Source organism: Rhincodon typus, chromosome 34, assembly GCF_021869965.1.
Source record: "Rhincodon typus isolate 14 chromosome 34, sRhiTyp1.1, whole genome shotgun sequence".
Taxonomy (NCBI): domain Eukaryota; kingdom Metazoa; phylum Chordata; class Chondrichthyes; order Orectolobiformes; family Rhincodontidae; genus Rhincodon; species Rhincodon typus.
The window spans coordinates 8,307,369-8,320,488 of record NC_063365.1 but is presented as its reverse complement, the minus strand read 5'-3'; positions in this window follow the sequence as shown (position 1 = coordinate 8,320,488).

Below are 13,120 nucleotides of genomic sequence, written 5' to 3'. Positions count from 1 at the left end.
GGAGTTCTTTACTGGTGGATGTGACATTTTTCAGCAGAGGAAGTAGATTACATGAGGCCCTCTATGCCACCAAAATGTCTGTAAAAAATATCATGCATTATTTTGAAGACAAGCCCAAGAGCTCCCTTCTCCTAATCCTTTATTCTTCAACAATATCTGTAAAAGAGTTTACACATATTATGAGCCTCATGTTGTGTGCAAATTAGCTACTGACGTTTCTACATTACCAGAGAAACAACACTTCAAATAGTCTTCATTGGCTTGAGCTGTTTTGGATGCCCTGAGGACATGATAGGTTGTGATATAAATGCAAGTTCTCGACAAACACTGGCAATATCCTCTAGCCGTTCCAAAGGCAAATTAGACAATTACAACTCTTACTACTTGATAAGCAGTTCTTCTTCTGTCTTTAGTCTCCTCCCTGCCACAACCATTCCTATCTTTCTCCACTTTATTGATATTACATTTGAAGTCACTGCTCATTTCCTCTCTTGTTTCTCCTAAATTCCAAATGTATGTTTTTTTCACCTCTTTGAACCCTCATTGTGAAAGTTGTGATTCTTAACAATCTTGTTTGCGCCCTGTGTCTTTGACTTTGGCTTCTCTTCTAGATTTCTCTATAGAAGACCAACAGATTTGACACATAGCTATTTTCTTAGGAATAAAATGTCCACGTTTTATCTTGTGGTTCCTATTTTTGTGAAACCACTTAAGGTCTTAGGTGGCAAAGGCATGAATTCAACCATAAAAGTAGAAATCAACCTTAAATAAACTAGACATTAACATGAGACTGCCTAACTTACAAAAAACATCATGAAGAGAAATGTTTCGGAATACTGTGATTTTTGTTCACGTTTACTTTACGATGTGTGACTTGAAGAACTGGTAAGCTTATCAGAGAATGGTTGGTGGGCAACCAAGGGGAAAGTGTAAATTATTCCATTACAATGCACCACAGAAGCCATAAACTATGAGAGCAAGAGTGCATTATGTAGCAGCTAATTCACAGCGGAATATTTTCCATGGTCAGCAGCCATATTTTCTTGTTATGCCATCAAAACCAAAGCAACTTTGAAATATCTCAACCATTAATTTCTTTCCAGTTTTGGCACTCTTCAGTGAAGGTAAAATAATATCCGATAGCGTTGAGAAATGTGTTTGGCACAATTACATGCTACAGTTTGCAGGGAAGTGGGGGTTGATTTTGTAAGACATTTTTTTTTTACTGGCGTTACGACTAAAGCAGAATTTATAGACCCATTTGGAAGATTTCTGTGTTTTGTTTTATTCATTCATGATATGCAGGCATTGCCGGCTGGGCCAACATTTTTTGCATGTCCCCTGAAGAAGGTGGTGGGTGAGCTGTTTCTTGAACTGGTGCAGTCTATTTGGTGTAGGGAGATCCACAATAAATGAAGTAGAATGTTACAGGATTTTGACACCACAATACTGAAGGAATGACATTATATTTCCTATGATGTGTAGCTTGGAGGAGAACTTGCTCTTAACTCACCTTTGTGTGTTCTCGGTATTATTGGAGCAATTGTTATTATGTGTACCAATGGATTACCAATGACCAAAAACTGAATGGGAAGAGCAGGAAAGAGGAGGCAGGTGGAGACTAAAGGTAAAGGAAGAATTGCTTAGCAAGTAGTGATGGTGTTCCCAGGTATCTGCTACTTCTGTCTTTGTTGATGTAGGTGGTCATGGGTTTAGAAGGTGCTGTCTAAGCAGACTAGGTGAATTTCTGCAATGCATCTTGTTGATGGTACACACTGTTGTTACTGAGCGTTGATGATGGAGAGAGTGAATGTTTGTGGATGTAGTACCAATCAAGCAAGCTGTTCTGTCCTGGGTGGTATCAAGCTCCCTGAGTGTTCATAGAAACATAGAATCATAGAGTCCCTACAGTATGGAAACGGGCCATTCAGCCCAAAAAGTCCACACTGATCCTTTGAAGAGCATCCCATCCAGACCAATCCCCCACACTTTTCCTGTAACCCTGCATTTCCCATTGCTAACACAACTAATCTACACATCCCTGATGGGAAATTTGCATAGCCAATCCACCTAACCTGCACATCTTTGAACCAATAAATCTATAGTTTAATTGAATGTGATGATCAAGTATTGTTGGAGCTGCACTCATCCAGGCAAGTGGGATGAAATTCCATCACATTCCTCAGTTGTGCCTTGTAGATGGTGGGCAGGCTTTAAGGAGTCAGGAGTGAGTTACTCGCTGCAAGATTCCTAGTCTCTAGCCTGCTCTTGTAACCTCAGGGTACTTATATAACTCGTCCAGTTCAGTTTCTAGACAATGGTAATTGTCGAATGGTCTTACATAAGGGGAGTTAAGACCAATTGTAATCTTTAGGTAAAAAAAACTTTCAAGATTGAGATAACTGTACAAAAGAAAGCAATTATAATGAAGTCCCATTTTAATATTTACCATTTATAATTATTTATTCTATTTATATTGTACTACACTATTTGAAAAAGGAGGCAGAGAGAAAACAGTGAAATAGAGCCCACTTAGCCTGACATCTGTAGCGGGGAAAATCTTAGAGTCCATTACAAAACATTTAATAGCAGACCATTTACAAAACAGTGACAGGATCAAACAAATTCAGCATAGTTTTATGAAAGGGACATTGTGCTTGATAAATGTATTATTTTTTATGGAGGTAATTAGTTAGGTTAATAAAAGGGAGCCAGTAGATGTGGTTTAGTTGGTCTTTCAAAAGGTTTTCAATAAAGTCCTATACAAGAGGTTAGCAAATAAAATTAAAGCACATGGGACTGAGGGTGAAGTATTGACATGGACCGTGAACTCATTGGCAGACAGGTAACAAAAAATAGGAATAATTGAGTCCTTTTCCAAGTGGCATGAGTGGTACAGCAAGGATCATTGTTTGGATCGCAGCCATTTACAATATATTGGTTAATGATATTGATGAGGGAACTAAATGTAATATCTCTAAGTCTGTAGGTGATACAGAGCTGGATGGGAGGGTGAGTTGTGTGGAAGATGCAGAGAAGCTTGAGATTTGGACATGGTCAGTGAGTGGGAAAATGTTTGGAAGATGAAGTATAATGTGGATAAATGTGAGATTATCCGCTTTGGTAGGAAAAATAGGAAGGCAGATTGTTATCTGAACAGCAATAGATTAGGTAAGCATTTAGGTGCAGTAGGCGGGGAAGACGGGAAATGGTTCATAGGGAGGGGATTCAAGTACAGGAGCAGGGATGTCTTGCTGCAATTGTACAGGGCTTTGTTGAGACCACACCTGGAGTATTGTACGCAGTTTTTTGTCTTCTTATCTGAGGAAGGATGTTCTAATGAATGCTACCAAATGTTTACCAGACCGATTCCTGGGATAAAAGGACTGATGTATGAAGATAGACTGGATTGGTAGGGACTATATTCACTAGAGTTTTGAAGAATGAGGAAGGATCTCATCTGGAATTCTAACAGGACTGGACAGGTTAAATGCAGGAAGGATTTTCCCAATCACTGCAGAGCCAAGAACTAGAGGCCACACTCTGAGGATACAGGGTCGGCCATTTAGGATAGAGGTGAGGAGAAATTTCTTCACCTGGAGAGCCTGAGGAATTTTCTGCCACGGAAAGAGTTTGAGGCCACAGCATTAATTATTTTCAAGAAGGAGTTATAAACAGTTCTTCAGGCTAGAAGGATTAAAGGGTATGGGGAGAAAGCAGGAATGGGGTGCAGAGTTGGATGATCAGCCATGATCACATTGAATGGTGGAATATGCTCGCAGGACTGAATAGCCTCTCCTGCTCCTATTTTTCTATTTTCTCTGATTCTATATATTTATATAGTCTGATGGTGGGAATACAGGAAGACTAATGGAGTTGAACGTTAAGTGGAAATGATTAAATTCCGCCTTGTTGGAGATATGTTTGCCTACCACTTGTGTGGAATGAATGTTACTTTCCCTCCATCAGGATTCATTGTTGTCCAGATTTTTGTTGCATGAACATGTGGGATGCTTCAGTATCTAAGGAGTCACAAGTACTGCTGAATATTGTGCACTCGTTAAGTTATTCCCACTTCGAATCGAAGGCTGAGGACACCACCCTGAGGAACTATGGGTTTTTGTGGTGCAGTAGTAGTGACCCTACCTCTGAGCCAAAAGTCCTGGTACAATCCCACCTTGCTTCAAGGGTGCGTCATAGTCTCTGGGCAGGTTGATTAGAAAATACCTACCCTGAGGATCTCCTGCAGTGATGCCCTGGTCTGTGATGATTACCCTCCAAAACCACAACTTTGCATTAGGTATGACACCAACCAGTGAGAGTTTGCCCTCAATTCTCTTTCACTCTATTTTTGCTAGATCTCCTTGATGCCACACTCAGTTAAATGTTACCTTGATGTCAAGGGTAATGACTTTCATCTCTCCTTTGGAATTCAATTCTTTGATCCATATTTGGACTGAGGCTGTAATGAGGTTTGAAGCCAGTAGCCCTCAGTATCTACACTCAAGTTATTGTTGAGTGAATACTGCATGATCAACGACCACTCCCATCACTTGCTGGTGATTGAGAGCTAGCTGATAGGGCCCTAATTGGTCAACTGGATTTGTTCTGCCTTTTTGGGTCAGGACATACCTGGGCAATTTTTCACATTGCTGGGTAGATGCCAGTGTTGCACTGGTACAGTTTGGCTGGGAACATGGCATATTCTGGAGTTCAAGTCTTCAGTACTATAGTCCAGATGTTGTCAGGGCACATCACCTTTAATGTATGTAAATGCTTCATACTGTTTCTTGATATGACAAGGAGTGAATCAAATTAGTTGAAGACTGATTTCTGTCATGTTTGGGACCTCAGAAGGAGATCAAATATTGTGTTCCAGATGAAATTAATTTATAGGTGCACTTACTTTCTATGGACAAGACAGGAGGGACAAATCTTTTACGCAGAGGGTGTTTTTTTTGTGAAATGTACTTCCTGCAGAAGTGGTGGACGTGGGCACAGTTACAGTGTTTAAAAGACACTTAGATAAGTACGTGATTGGGAACGTTTTGGAAGGATATGAGCCAGGAGCAGGCAGGTGGGACTAGTTTAGTTTGGGATTATGTTCAACATGGACTGGTTGGACCGAAGGGTCTATTTCTGTGCTGTATGGCTCTATGACTCTATGACATCAGTGTTTCTAAGTTGCAGCTGATTCTGAATTGCAAACTGGTTCTGTGTGCGCATTTATTTGCAAAGGAATTTTCCACTGGCAGTTACGTTGGAGAAATCATAAAGGTAGCATGAACATGATCCTAGTGAGATGGTAGGTGGTCAATCTGGAATCTTGTTCCAATTCCTCTAGGAATGTTACATTGTGAGGTACGGGTCTCCATGACTATCCTCTCTTGTTAGGGAAGATCAGCCAATTTCTGGCTGGGAAAGAAACACGAGCAGCTGTTTTCAACACCAATCTCTGGGTATTTCTGCCAAAAGTTACAGTGGGGGATCGGGAGAATTCCTACTGAAATTCTACTCCAGGAAATCTTCAATGACCCCTGTTGAGACATAGGAACCAGAGCAAATCTTCTCCCTGGTGATGTATTGGATTTGTATCCAAATTCCCCTGCAACCTCTCATAAATGTGTCCGATATCTGTGGTGGTCCAGGGGCAAGCTGCCCTCCCACGTGTCAGGCACATTATTTTGGACAGCTTCCCATGTTTAGATCTGAAGCCTGAATTAATCAGAATATTCATCCCCTCACATTACAATTCACAGGAATCTGAACCAAAGTGCAGGACAGAGCCAGACTTCCTATCTGCCTGGTTGAATATCAGACAATGTGCCTTTACTGTGAAAGACCACATTAATTTCACAAAATTAGACCTCTCTGCCTGTGAACAGGTTTGTTCTTGTAAGCTACTGAACTTGACTTTATCTTACACTTTCTTTTTTGTTTCTGTCTTTTTTTTCAAAGAAAAAATAAATAGCCGTAGCAAAATAAAGAGGTCTCTTGTTCAACATTTTTTTTTATTTTCCTGTAAAACACCCACCTCTCTTGTAAAAGAGGAAAAGAAACCAAACCACCAAGAGCCTCCTGTTAAGAAAACTGATCAGACCAGCAAAATGGTCCCCTGTGTAAAAATAAAAATAAAAAAGCCCCTGAAAGACAGAAAGGCCCAGGGTTCATTAGTTTTTAAAGTTTTTTTCTATCTTTGGTGTTTTACAACAGGAAGTTCTCTTTTAAAAAATAAAACATCCCAACAGCGTCTGTGGAACCTGCATTGTTTGTCGGATATGCGCAGCCTTTTCTTAAGGATACTTGTGTACAGACCTGGGAAATGAACTGCTCACCAATGGGAGGTTTTCTAACCTATTGAACAATGGTCTTCTTGTTGTTCCTTGTGCCAAGTAAAACTGGGATTAACGTCCACAGCAAAGGACCCAACCGAGCTGTTTCTTTGCCCCATTACCACTCACGGTTAGAACCAGCTGCTGTTGGAGGTTAGGGAGGTACCTACCAATTTTAGATACAACCCAAGATGGAGAAATCATAATTTTCAAGCTGTTAAACACATTAATTCTGAAGAATTAATAAGGTTGGTTGGCAAAATGGAAATGCTAGCGTGTAGACATAGTTTGTCAATAGTTTGGCTTTACAATTTGTTCAACATTTTTGTTGAGATGGAAGGTAGTGGTAATGTCACTGGTTTAGTAATCCAGAAACCCAGGTTAATGCCCTGCTGACACAGGTTCAAATCCAACTGTGGCGGTGGGTGGAATTAGATTTTGATTAATAAAATCTGGAATTGAAAGCTGGTCCTAGTATAGTGAGCAGGAGTAGGCCATTTGGCCCTTCGAGTCTGCACCACCATTCAATATGATTTTGGCTGATCATGCAATTTCAGTATCTGATTGCCACTTCCTCTCCTTACTCCTTGATTCCTTTTGCCACAAGGACCATGTCCAGCTTCCTCTTGAAAATATCTAACAAATTGGCCCCAGCAGCTTCCTGTGAAAGATAATTCCACAGGTTCACAATTCATTGAGTGAAGAAATTCTTCCTCATCTCAGTCCGAAATGGATTTCAGATGGGATCTCAGTCCCATCAGGATTTTATATGTTTCAAGAGATTCCCTCTCATTCTTCTAATTTCCAGCGAATACAAGCCCAGTTGATCCAGTCTTTTCTCATACGTCAGTCAGATCTATGTCTGGCAGCATCAATGGACAGAGAACAGAGTTAATGGTTTAAGGCCAGAATGACTTCTTCAAAAGTGGTAGCTTTGTCTTTATACTTTGAGATCCTGACAAACATTGTTTGGCATTTCCAACACTGAGAGGTTTGTGGAGAAGATTTACTTTCCAAATGAAATGTCAGGGAAAAAAAAATGTTTGGAATAAGTCCACTAGACCATTAACTAGAGAGAGGAAAGATACAGGTCTCACAGGAACATGATTTACAAGAATTATTCCAGGAATGGGAATCTTCAGAGATGAGGATAGTTTGAAGAAGCTGGGACTATTCTGCTTGGAGGGAAGAAGACTGATTTCTCAAAACCAGGAGTGAGCTGGATAGAGTAGATAGGGCGAAGCTTCTCCTACTTTTAAAGGGAACAAGAAAGAGAGGAGCACAGATTTAACGTGATGTGCAAAAGAAGCAAGGACAATGTGAGAAAAAACTTTTTCATGCAGCGAGTAGTTAGGGTCTGGAAATGTAGTGTGGAGGTAGGTTCACTTGCTTAAATTATAGAATCCCTGCAGTGTGGAAGCAGGCTATTTGTCCCACTGAGTCCACACCAACCTTCTGAACAGCACCCCACCCAGACCCAACGCCCCCACCCTATCCCTGTAACCCAGCATTTCCCATGGCTGATCCACATAGCCTACACATCCCTGGACACTATGGGCAATTTACCATGGCCAATCCACTTAGCCTGCACATCTTTGGACTGTGGTAGGAATCCTGAGCACCCAGAGGAAACCCATGCAGCTAAGGGGAGAATGTACAAACTCCATACAGACAGACACTTGAGGGTGGTCCCAGGTCCCTGGCTTTGTGAGGCTGCGGTGCTCACCACTGAGCCACTATGCAGTCCATTGAGGTAGTCTAGAGGGGCATTGGATGGTTATTTGGATATGGGGAAAAGGGCAGGAGATTGGTGTTAGGTAATACACACTATGGGCCAAATGGCCTCTTTCTGCACAATAACAATTTCTGTGATTCTTGAAACCATTACTGCAGATACAACCAATCTATACAAGTTACAGGTTTGAGCTGTATGCGGTAGCAGCTCCTCTGTTAACCCAGAAAGTATTGCTGCCTGGACATTCCAAATACCACCTCACCTAAAATTGCTGTCCCAATGAAGTGGAACATTGCTGAGAAGTCTCAGCTTAATGTAATTGCTGTTCCACCATGTACTGTTCTGGCAAAATGTTTGAAGCAACCCATTCCAAAAGAAAAACATTTGGAGCACAAGAGCCACAATTGGACAGCCAGCATTCTATGCTACAGGAGGAACTGGTTCTGAGGCATAAAGAGGACAGTTCTCATCTTGTCATAACATGGGTGTGGCCACGTTGAAACTTGTCATCAGTAAAGCATGGTGGCCATGGGTAATCATCCAAACACAGGCTGAATAGTGATGCCCAGAATCCCCCATTTATACCTCCTCTCTTTGAATAACTCTTTCAATAACTCAGGCCAAAAAATGGGCCTGATTCTCTGACTCAATGGGACATTCACATAAGATCATCGTACTACTACCACTAATCTGTCCCAACTCCTCCATCCCTCCTAATCATTGTTCTTATCTCCCCATCTCTCCTGAAGGTACTGGATTAGGAATCCAGTTATGATTGCAGGTAGACCAGTGAAGACTTCAAAGGCTTTGGAATTTGTATTGGTTAAGGATTGAAGGTGTAACATGTTAAATGATTTATCAGTGGGAGTACAAAGGGAGTTGAATGCCTAAATTGAACAACCTGCAACTGTAGAACTACATCATAAATATCTGTGCAGATTCACTTCATTAGAGAAGGATTTATAAATATCAGCATGATGAATCAGTGGGTAGCACTGCTGCCTCACAGCACCTGGGAACAAGGTTCAGTTCCAGTCTTGGTGACTGACCATGTAGAGTTTGCACATTCTCCCCACGTCTGCGTAGGTTTCTGTTGGGTACTCCTGTTTCCTTCCACAGCCCAAAGATGCGCAGGTTAGGTGGATTGGCCATGCTAAATTGTCCCGCAGTGTCCAGGGATGTGAAGGCTAGGTAAGGGTTGGCCAAGATAAAACATGGGGTTACCGGGATTGGGTGGGTGTCTGGGTGGGATGCTTTTTGGACAGTTGGTGTGGACTCGATGGGCCGGATGGGCCTTTTTCCACATTCTAGGGATTCTATGTTCAATAGGAAAAACAAATACCAAAATTTATGCACTTCTTTACTGAAAATGTAAAACTGACTGGTTAAGAAGGTATCAGTATAAATTCTCTGGCTCTCTTTCTGTAGGGACCATGCCCTCAAAGGGCATTGGCCAGCATTGGCTTCCATTGGATGGGACTATGGGTATACCTGGCATCCATATGCAGCCACTGCTTTCTGCATGAAACTTTCCCACTTACCATCAGGCAAATGGGAAGGGTTTACAAGCTGATAATCAACTTGTTCATGTTACAAATACACTGTCCATGGCCAACAAGCCCTGAGCAGGACCTAATCCAGAGCTTCTGTATGAGAGTTGGCAAAGTTACCACCGCACCATAGGACCTTCATACTTAAAGAGCCAATACAAGGTTGGAAACCGACATGGCAAAGCATTTTGGCAAACCTTTTGTTTAAGCACGGAGTGCTGAAATTGTAATGGTACCAATCTGTATACAGGGTGAGGAAACCATTTTGGTTCACAACTTCCAGGCTGTGCTATATTTGCGAACAAATATCAGACCAATCACTGGAAACATTATAGCCTTGAAAAGTTATCTCTCAATTATCAATGGGCTGTTATGCCTGGCATTGGGAGAATGTCCTTTAGGGAAGGAAACTGCCATCCTTACCTGGTCTGGCCTACATGTGACTCCAGACCCACAGCATTGTGGTTGACTCTTAACTACCCTCTGGGCAATTAGGGATCGGCAATAAATGCTGGCCTGGTCAGCAACGCTTCATCCCGTGAATGAATAAAGAAAAAAAAATTGTTGTTAAATTAAGTTCCTCACCAGCAGGGGGCCTGCTAATGCTTTTTCTCCATGCAATGACTTCTGGGAAGAATGAGGCCAATTTGGTTAGCTTAATGCTTGATTGTAGCTGTGTTATAAAACTTTCCATGGGACTCAAAAACATTATAGTAACTAATAAATATCAGGTTTATTTATGAGCCAAAGTTCTCTGTAAATCTTTTACTAAAGACGGTAAGAGCAATTTTGCTAAGCTGACAGTTTTCCCCGAAAACAGAGTAGATCTGAGAAGCAATGGCATTGCAAACTGTACAGAATTAGTAGCAGGAAAAGACCTGCTCGACTCTTAAACCTGTCCTATACTCACGATGACTGGAGCATTATAACAAAGTACTTCCCTCCATCCCTCACAAACTCCCACAGTGTGAGAAAATAGGAAAACGTGGGGGTGGGGTTGGAATCTAGAGGGACAATAAATGGCAAACATGTCTAAAAGTTGTGCTTCTTCATTATTAAACAGCCTGTTTCTCAAGAGGATTGGGTTTGTGACTAATTTTGATATTTCACAGAATCATATAATACCTACAGTGTGGAAGCAGGCCATTCAGCCCATTGAGTCCACACTGACCATCTGAAGTGCATCCCACGCAGACCCATCCCCCTACTTTATCCCTGTAACCCTGCATTTCCCATGACCAATATACCTAGCCTGTTCAGCCCTAGACATAATGGGCAATTTAGCATAGCCAATCCACCTAACCTGCACATCTTTGGACTATGGGAGGAAACTAGAGCAGCCAGAAGAAACCCACACAAACACAGGGAAAATGTGCAAACTCCACACAGACAGTCACCCCAGGCTGGAATCGAACCTAGTTCCTGGCACCATGAGACAGCTGTGCTAACCACTGAGCCACTGTGCTGCCCAAAATTGTGGATTGCATTTGAGCCAGGTAGGATTTGAACCGACAATCTTCTTACTCATAGTCATGTGTTATCCATTGCGACACAGGCAATAGCAGAAGCTAAAGAAATCAAGGGATATGGTAGAGGGTGGTAAACTAGTTCAACAGAGGCTGATATCCTGTCACCAAGTCACCTTTGATTTACACATGCATAGTAATTGAAACTGGTCCAGCTTCCTCAGAGCCAGCTCTCAGAGTGAACAGAACCTCTGACACTCCTCTTTATATCTGTCAGCCAGGGCTCCCTGACTGGACCAGATTAACAGCCCCAATCAGGGAACTCATATTCTATGAGGTCCACCTGGCTGACCTTGTTACAATTACCGCAAGTAGAATTAGAGCACTGAGCTCAATCATCTGCCATGATCATAATGAACAGTAGAGCAGGAAAAAAGTGTCGAATGGCCTACTCCTATCCTTTACCAAACCCTTAACCTGGGAAGTGACACATCCTGTATATTTCAAAATGGTGCTCCAGTGTGAAAACTGTGTTCATTTTTTAATATTACTGATTTTTTCCTCCTCCGACTTATTATCTAAGGTGAAAAACAAACAGCAATTCAAACCCCTTGAACATAACTCATATTTCACTGTTAAGCCTTTCTGGATAATTAACAATTCACATTTGACATCCCTAAGAGTATGATGGTGAATAGTTGCTGGAGACAGGCCATGGCTGAGGAGGAGGCTAGCTGAGTGAAAGACCAGGTGGGGGGAGAAAAGAAAGGTCCATTTACACATTGGTAATTGGTGTGCCCCTGAAATAAGTATGATCTTCTACCTTCTGTGCATGAGTGGAGCTCTGAATTGAAACTAAAGCAATCATTACGAAACATAACTTTCAACTGAACTGCACTCCTGTAGTTTAATGCCAAGAGTTACCCTGATAATTAAATGTGACTATGGGCGCCTCATAAGAAAGTACTGATGTAACCATGTTTCTTAAATTACAGCTACTGTTATAAATACGACATTGTTTTAAATTCTTTGGAATGAAGCTCGATTCTGAGTCTTGAGGCTTAAATCTTCTGTGTGTGTGTGCGTGTGTGTGTGTGTGTGTGTGTGTGTGTGTGTGTGTAGAAGCTGACTTTCCGACCCCCATCACATGACCAATAAAACAGCAACAGAAGCAGAAAGTTTAAGCCTAACAGTATATAGTTTCTGTACGCCTGTGATGTGTAGCATCCTGTAGTGACTCCATACAGGGTTTCATTCTGTCCCGGAACAATGAACCGCTGTTCATTTCATATTATCATGCACTGAACCAACAGTGAGAACCCGTCATTACGAAGCTAATAAAATATTTTTCTTCCTTTTTGCAGAAGCTGTCACAATAAATAGATGCACTTCGTTTCTTTTCCTTCAATTTCACATGATCAATATCTCTCACCCGATATGCAGGTGGCCAAGAACTGGGTCTTGTTCGTGAAGTGGCAAAGTACACTGGTTAAAAGGTGAACTAATTTTTACCAATGATTGCCCTGGCTAGCATATGTGGAAAAATACGTCAAATAGCACAGCGGCCCTTTATTTTATTTTAATTGCAACGTGACATTTGAATGTTAAACTTTAATTATGTTCCACCGCTGCGTACAGAAACCATTGAGACCAATAAAACAATATAGGCCTGTTTTGTCGTTTTTTTTTTAAAAAAACAGAAATGTAAAGCCCTGGAAGATGGCGTTTGAATGTATGTCTTTTTGGGGAGCTTTTGGGATATTAGATTAAAACATTTTGGTTCATGGTTGGAATCAGCATTATTAATAGTGACTACACAGCATCAGAGAAGCAGTGGTGTCTATTCACGTGGCTTACACATGGCAATGATCTTCACTGTTCATCCCTCAAAGGCTACTTTATGTGTGACAGAATGTCAATATTTACACTAGGATGTATTGCCTTTAAACCTGATGGTAGATTACTTTTTGTGGTTTATGCTAGAGTCAAAATTGGAGGGGAACGAGGCTTCTTTTCCTAAAGACATAGTTTTATGTT